The 8,392-nt window shown below is 27.3% G+C and overlaps 2 long non-coding RNA genes across 2 annotated transcripts; both read left to right on the plus strand.

Moving 5' to 3' along the window:
- Positions 1–3,376: 3,376 nt before the first annotated feature.
- Positions 3,377–5,173, plus strand: LOC105456071. The gene is made up of 5 exons (XR_975209.1): positions 3,377–3,545; positions 3,968–4,019; positions 4,115–4,797; positions 4,870–4,981; positions 5,137–5,173. It is a non-coding gene; the product is annotated as an uncharacterized LOC105456071 (long non-coding RNA).
- An 11-nt stretch (positions 5,174–5,184) lies between these two features.
- On the plus strand, positions 5,185–7,622 carry LOC105456072. The gene is made up of 3 exons (XR_975210.1): positions 5,185–5,339; positions 5,877–6,010; positions 6,232–7,622. It is a non-coding gene; the product is annotated as an uncharacterized LOC105456072 (long non-coding RNA).
- The last annotated feature ends 770 nt before the right edge of the window (positions 7,623–8,392 follow it).

Consider the following 8,392-nt stretch of genomic DNA (forward strand, 5'->3'; position numbering starts at 1 on the left):
ATACAAGTTAATCCATAATAAAATTAATTTAATTAAAAGTTAAGTTAATAAAAAAAAGTAATTGAAAAGTTAAAGTTAAATTTTTTTCATTTTATAATTTTAGGGTTTCTAAATAAAGTATATATATTTGTTATACTTATTTCTGTCGAGCCGCGGAAAGAGGACCGATTTCAAAGGACTTCTCCCAACGGAAGATCCGCGAACAATGATTCCTTCCCGCGGTCAGAACATATTTATTATATTATTACAATTGCCTTGATGTGTGTTCTCAAATTTGAGTTTGAAGACACTAACTTAGACATATATTTTATTTTGGGTTTACAAGAAGCACCAAAAATGTAACTTCAAGAAAGTTAGATCAAAAGTTAATGGTTACCGATTAAATATAACTAAATTAGGTTATAATAAAAATTAAAAGCTTAAAATGTAAATATGTTAACTTAAAATTATTTAATTTTTTAACTTTTTAACTATATAGCCACTACCCAACCCTAAGTTGGTACAAACAAATCATTCACTACGATAGTAACAATGATAAATTAGATATTCATCATTATAAAATGTGTTCTATGAAATATGAATAAAAACCTTGTAAAAAGGCGATTTTATTCTTCAATAAGAGATTCAAACGTCGTATCTCAAAATGCGGGCAATTTGTACGAGACAGCTATTTCGCGAATATTCAATTTTATCCACCTTAAGAAGCAATTAATTGAATTTGAAGTACAATTATATTAAAGAGCATACATCAAGAGCAGTCTCGAATTTTAGGATTAACACAGAGTTTCTCAGGATTGGCATTGTGCGGTTTGTTCTATATTCGCGTTTCCGGAACTTCAATTTATCTCGACGGCGCGGTGTAATCTTAATAACATTTACACGAGCGAACCTATTTCAGTTTCGGTGTATCGTCAAGATGTGCATCTTCCCGAGTAACGCGACGTGTGTGCGCGGTGGCAAAGGGAAAAATAATTAGGTATTTCAAATGTGTTTTACAAACGTACAATGTGTGTGTGTGTGTGTGTGTGTGTGTGTGTATGTGTGTGTGTATGTTACATGTCAGACACACAACCGCGAATTCTTCTTCTTTAGAGGTGTGCGAATAGTTCAAATTCGAATAGAATCGAATCGAATCACAGTAGATTCGATTCAAGTTCGTTTTTTAATCTGTATATAAGATTCAAAATCGTAACAGTTTGAGAATTTTGAATCAACAATGGTTGGATTTTGAATTGATTGCTTATGTTATTTGCTTCATTTATATCTCTCGCGCGATCAATTATTCTTATCTAATAAGTAAATATTTTTTTATGTATACAATGTATATCCATATAAATTAATGAAATATTTGAAAGCATTCTATTCGTGTATGCACATATTATTAATTACATATTTTTTAGTTCAAAATCTTAATCATCATATCATCAGATCATAAGATTATGATCCTTTTTGTAATGAGATATAAATCAAAAACAAGTCTTTAATTTGTTTAAATCTTTGCATAAAATAATATACTATAATATAATATATAAGGGAAGGGGCAACAAATAGTGATAGAGGACAAATAGTGTCACTTTAAATTTCTTCTCTTTCCCGCGTCTATTTTAATTTTACCACTATACTCGTTAATAGAAAAACAGTTCTCAAGCATCTAATCATCTTCTGCAAAAGCCGTAAAAATTAAAAACCAAATATAGCTAGCGGAGAAGTTCAAAATTTTTCATTCGTAAAATAATGTAAACCCTGGATCTTTTTTGAAATTTGAAGTGATATTTTCTTAATTGCTGAATCGTTGAATGAGATCTAACCTATTTTATGTTATACCTTTTTCCTCTATTTGATATAATCCCTGCTTGTATATTAATTTTATTTCTCTCAGTAAAGTTTTAAAGGAAAAAGTAGCTCCTGGGGAAAATAATGACAATTTTTAGTTGGGTAAATAATAACAAGTCAAAAAGCTTTTTTAATATTTAGGTAAATAATAACAAGTCAAAAAGCTTTTTTGATATTTGAATTTAATTTTTCTAATTGATTTGGGATAAGATTAGTTACCAGACAAGATCCAGAATAAATGTAATTTTCAATAAGAAATACTAGCAAATAATGTTACTACTATTATTTATCAATAAAATTTATAGGAGAGTATAGAAATTAATATAAATTACCTTATCTAATCAAATTGTCAAAAGAAAGATCGATTAGGAGTTAAGAATTATATATTTTGTAATTGTTCCATAGGGTGTCAATATTTACCTATAGTGTGGGGCAAATAGTGAAAAATGTAGGTTTCAGTTTTTATGAAAATCTAGCTTGTATACATGACTTATGGAAACTCTAATTAAGTTTTTTGTATATTTGAAAGTGGAAAGTACATACTTTTTTAATGAAAAATCATATCTTGTAAACTTAAAATTAGCTTGTAGGAGAGAGAGGAAAAAATCCGTCACTATTTGCCCCCCCCCCTTCCTTTATTAATTTATTGCGAGACTGCTGTAACTTTGAGGAAGCGGATCATAACGCCTGCTGGCAGGACGTCAAGAATCTGATGTAAAAATTGCAGCGTTCTTTCGCTAGAATTTGCACGTTACTTCTGCTGAAAGAATCTTAAATCAGTCTGCTAACAGACTAACAAATTGTTTATAGACTGCAGTTACAAAAAGAATCTGATTCAAAGTAACTCAATTTTTGTAGCAAATATCTGCAAACAGTTTATTTGTATGTACAGTGCACAAATCTTGCTTTAATTATACGCAGATATTGCTCAGCAGAAAATAACAAAAAATGCTATTTGTGTGTTACGACGCAAGGTAGTAGCACGATTACAGCATTGTTAGAGACACTGAAAAATACTGCGCGTAACTATATATAATACCTATATATAATATATAATATATGTTAGTTTAATGGACGCAACAACCATTGTCTTTTGAGATATGAATTTATTTGTTTTACATGTGGAAATACGCGTCAATCACACATATATGATTGTTATTTTAATAATTTAAGAACTGCAATGTATGGAGTTCATTTTAAATGCATTCGCACACGCCGTTGTCGCGTGTGCGCGGAAAAGAGTTTCGCTTAATGTTGTTATGAGTCGCTTTTTCGCGCAGTGTATAACTAGAGAAATCCAGTAACGTATATATAGAAGATAAGTAATTATAGTTTTAACAGAATTTTTGCAGCAGAAAAGTTAAGGATCAAATCTAAAAATTTTAGACTAGGATGAAAAATGAAGTTTATTTAAGAATATTTAATAAATATATATTATATTAATTATATAATTGCATAAATAATAGTATATTACAGCTGCCAAAATTGTATTTATCTTTTACATTTATACGTTACTGGATTTCTCTAGTACTGAGGTGCACATGCGCGAAAAAGCCGTTCTCATAACAAAACACTGTCTATAACCATATTACAATAATAAACTCTTGATCTTTTGATTTCTTGAGCATATTGTAATTTTATACATTACAAAATAAGTGCAAAGATAAAAATTTATTAAGTTATATTAGGAGTAAAATAAAATTATTTAGGAGGTAAGTAAAATTATCTTTAACCGAGCTCGATTGTTTTGAGGTTATACTGCATTCTATATTCAGCTGCACTTGAAGTATGTCGATTAATGTTTATTGGTCTATCACAATGAAAAATATTCGGTATCTTTGTTGATGTTTAATAGTCCACTTTAATTATTTAATTATGCAGTATAGTGTTGAATTAGAAATATTTTTATTCAACTAAATTTTTAAAAAATTAATCAGCAACATTCTTTTTGACAGTTTTATTGGATATTTTCTTAATTTTTATTGTGATACTAAGAATGATATATATATGCTTATAATTTCTCTATAATTTTTACACAATTAACGCTATTTTTTAATAAAGTTGCGAGATAATATTTTGTGTTATTGATATTTATTTGATTTGTATTTTAATTCCAATTTATTTCCTTTTACAGTCTGTTTTATTACAGTTTTATCACTGTTAAATGATTTATGCCGCATTATTTGGTAAGTTTGTGGATCATTTCTATGTATTGCATGTGAATCATTCAGATATATATTTATATATTTGGTTAAAATCCTGTATTATAATTTTTTTTCAGCTCAAAATCCATAACTGTACTGTAATTATTACAAGTAAATATGAATAACGCACGAAAAAGGAAACTGTTACCATCTAAACGTCGTATTAGACGTATTAGACGAATTATTGCAGATAAAACAGGCATTGACATTGCAGCATGTTGTGAAGAATCTCAAAAGAAGCGTATATCTGTATTTCTATTGAAGATCCCTGCGATTCAGATGTAATTGAAATTTTTAATAAGGGAACTCATACATTTGTACTATACATAGCACTAATGTAGACAATGAGAGATTGTTTTCTAACAATGAATATGCAAATTATCATGGACAATGTGAGACTAATTTATACAAAGGAATAGTGATAATTTATACAATATTACTACTGACAATATTAAGAGCAATAATAAAAGGGAATTGAAGAACGCAATTAATAGTTACATAGGCTATTGTAATGAGCCCTCACAAATACAAACATTATTACAAACTTCAAGAAAAAAAAGATAACGTCAGATGTAAAGGAGAATTTTATCATTGGCATCTAGATAATTCAAAAAAAGTTATTAAGATAAAATGTGATAAAATTAAATCAATTTACTTATAAATATTAATAGTCTTTTATTAGGAAAAATCAAACGTTTATCATAACCAATTTTATGCTCAAATTGAAAATATGGTGTGCAACAACATGTTTACTACTGCAGTAAGTAATAATGCAAATAATATCTATAAATACCGTTTTATAATGGTGAATAAGTGTTACTTTTTTTTGTAGGTCTTGGACAAAGATGTTGATTCATTCATTCAAAGCAAGAATATGTTACAGCGATGTTTGTGATGATAAAGAAGATGATAGTGAAGTAAGAAGAATCTTCTTTCTGCTCATGGTAATTAATTGTTTATAAAAATTAATAAATATTACAAATGAGAAAGGCATGTTATTCTTAACTTTAGTGAGTTTAGTATAACGTATTGCATTGGAATTTTTATTGTTACTTTAGTATAAAGTGTTGCATTGAAATTAAAAAATTATTTGTTTCAGAATTCAAAATATTATACAAATCTCATTAAAACAAAATTGATCTGTTTAAAATAGACCAATTTAAAAATATGCTACAAATATTTGAAGAAAAGGTAATTTAAAAATAAAATAAAATTGATGAAAAATGCGATAGCCCATTAGCCTCATTACAAGACTTGAATAATTTCGAACAGCAATTACAGAAGTCACAATAATACAAAGAGGTATGACATAATATATGCCTTCTATTAAAATGTTTATTTTACATAACTTAATATTGAACTTTATCTAACAGTTTTCTTTTTTAATTTACAAATTAATATATACAATACAATGGTTTTTGGTAATGGTTTTCGAAATATTATTCTATATCTATATACAAAAGATTTCATCTCATTTAAAGTTACATTACGTTACGTTTTAGGAATAACCAATTCAATTTAATATTAATTCTTTGTTAGTATTTTCCATTCTAATTAATTTTCGAGACAAATTTTATATTATATATTGCTCTCTAATTTACGTCTACATTTATATTCTGTATGTTAATCAAAAATTGATATTTTTAAATTCAATATCGTTATATTTTTTGCATGCATGATAATTAATTATTGATAATTAGTGTAAAAATGAATGCAATCTATATCAATGCTTTAATATTATGTATAAATCAATCTATTTTTTTAGCTGAATAGTTTAAGATTCATTAGCGAAAGTACATACTATGCATATTATAACTAATAATATTTAACATCTTACAGAAAATTATGGTGAAGACTTTAACTGTAAAAATTGAACTGGGATGAAAGGATAATTAATCTTTAAAAATGGATTTTGGATCTTAGACAAATAATTATGCGTACGCTTATTTTTTAGTTCAACATTCTTATAAAAGGTATGCAGAATGTCTGAGACTATCGAATTTTCTTTAATCTACGGAAATTATTTTAAATAAAATATTGCGTCCAATAACATTTTAAGATTAAAGAAAAATCGATTCTCAAGTTATTCAAAGAATCCATAGATGAAAGGAATTACGTATGAAACATAGAACCTAAAATGCATTGTGTATTAACTAATACTTTCAGAAATTAAAATGATATTCTTATTTTACAGGAGCAATTTGATTACGTTCATAATACGTATATCTTGACTACAGATGCCGAATTTACAGAATCCTCCAAATGGCTTGCACAAGCACCGCTAAGGATTCAAAGAGAAATATAAATATCTACATGCATGTATATTGTTTGAGAATTTGTTCATTTAACTGGAGCATGTTAAATATTTTCAAAGATATTAATTAATGTATCTTAATACTTTTATACGCAGAATGAGAAATGTATATTGTTTGGAAACTTGTTCATTTAACTGGAGCATGTTAAATATTTTCAAAGATCTTAATTAACGTGCCTTAACACTTTTATACGCAGAATAAGAGAAGAATCGATTTATATAAAAAATTTATATGTAAGGTCATTTTGGAAAATGACCTTAATGTCGAGAGAATTGATATAAAAAATGGATTTAAAAACTGGTTTGCAATGTTAACAAATACCTGCGTAGAAAATATGCATACCTGTGTAAAGTACAAAATATATGCATAAAGCTTAAAATATGTATAAAATATAAAATATACATTCCTGTGTATATATAATAGTATAAAGTGCAAAAAATGTGTACAATGCGTTAATCCTATTAATAAGATGGAATCTGATGAATCGATCCCTGAGTCTTTTTTTTATTACATTTTTATAATTTCTTTAACTTTACAATTTCCCATGTTCTTGTGGGAATTAGGATTTAACAGCTAATAAAAAAAATTCATAAGATACAAAGATTTAAAGAGGATGGAATACAGGTTTTCTCAATTTTATCTCACAAGATAAGAGTTAAATACAAAATGTGCATAACTCTATAAAATTCAAAATATATAAATAAAAGAAATGTACAAGATTATTGGAACTTCCAACGATTAAAATCACATCAATTAATAAAAAAAAGGCTGTTAGGCACGCAAAAAGATGCGCAAATAAATGATATTACATGTGTTAAATAAGATAATCTTAATGAAGTACATATTATAACATTTCGAACGTTTCGGCTAACTTTTAGTCATTATCAGCGACATAATTATAATTAATAAAATATTGTAACGCGTGTAAATTGTTGTGAAGTGCATTTTTTGATCGTATTCCGAAATCCGTTGATTGAACGGATGGATCTTATTACGCCTAATAAATCATGCAAGCAATAAGAAACTGTTACATGAATTAAATTACAAATTAAAATATACACACCTGTGCGTAAAGTTTAAAAGAAACATATTTACGTAAAGTGAAGATGTGCATGCGTGCATAAAATGCAAGATATGTACACCTGCGTTAGATAAAATATACTTATACATATATACTTGCGTGAAGTACAAAATATACGTATACCTGCGTAAAGTATAAACTATGTATATCTGCATTAAAATATAATTGTAATAAATTATACATTAATTACATTTGTTTTTATTTATACCACCAAATTAATGCACTCCAAATTATATTCAATAATAATAAAAGAAATATTTATTGCTGCAGATACATTATACTGCAACATGGTTTTGATATTATAACGCAAGCTTGCTAAAAGCGCATATTTTAATGTTGACATTATATCAATGTTGCAACTATATTACGCAATAAATTTACAATATTACAATATTGCAATAATTAAGGTATTTTTGCAATCTTTTATTTGCAATCTTTCTGTGCTGTATGGGTAAAAAGTTAAATTCAATCCCTGTTAGTAATTTTTTCATAATACAATGGTAAATATATAATATATACCACGATAAAAATAATAAATAGCCTTTTATTGTGTAAATATGTTTAGGTCATCCGAATACGCGACTGCTAATCAATCACGGAGGATTGCTCGGATTATAGGAAGCGATTTATTGCAGGTTGCCGATCTTAGGAACACCTTTCTTCGGAGATCACTTTTTAAACATGGCTCATGTCGTAGAGAAGGGACTGACATTGCAATTGAATTTGCAACAATTTTCGTACAAACGTTTCTCAAGTAGTTTAAACGAAATATTATTGAACAAGAGGTATAGAGTCTGTGTTTTAAAGAATGAAGATTTTTATATCGCACAATTGGTACACACAAAATGACCCTTGTTCAAAATAAAAATGAAATGTTATATGTATCAAAATTTAAGTGGATGAAATACCGTGCATTTTTCAACGTATTAATTAGCATTATAATTTGACTATTATAAACT

The sequence above is a fragment of the Wasmannia auropunctata genome, unplaced genomic scaffold (assembly GCF_000956235.1).
Source record: "Wasmannia auropunctata unplaced genomic scaffold, wasmannia.A_1.0 LD335787.1, whole genome shotgun sequence".
NCBI lineage: Eukaryota > Metazoa > Arthropoda > Insecta > Hymenoptera > Formicidae > Wasmannia > Wasmannia auropunctata.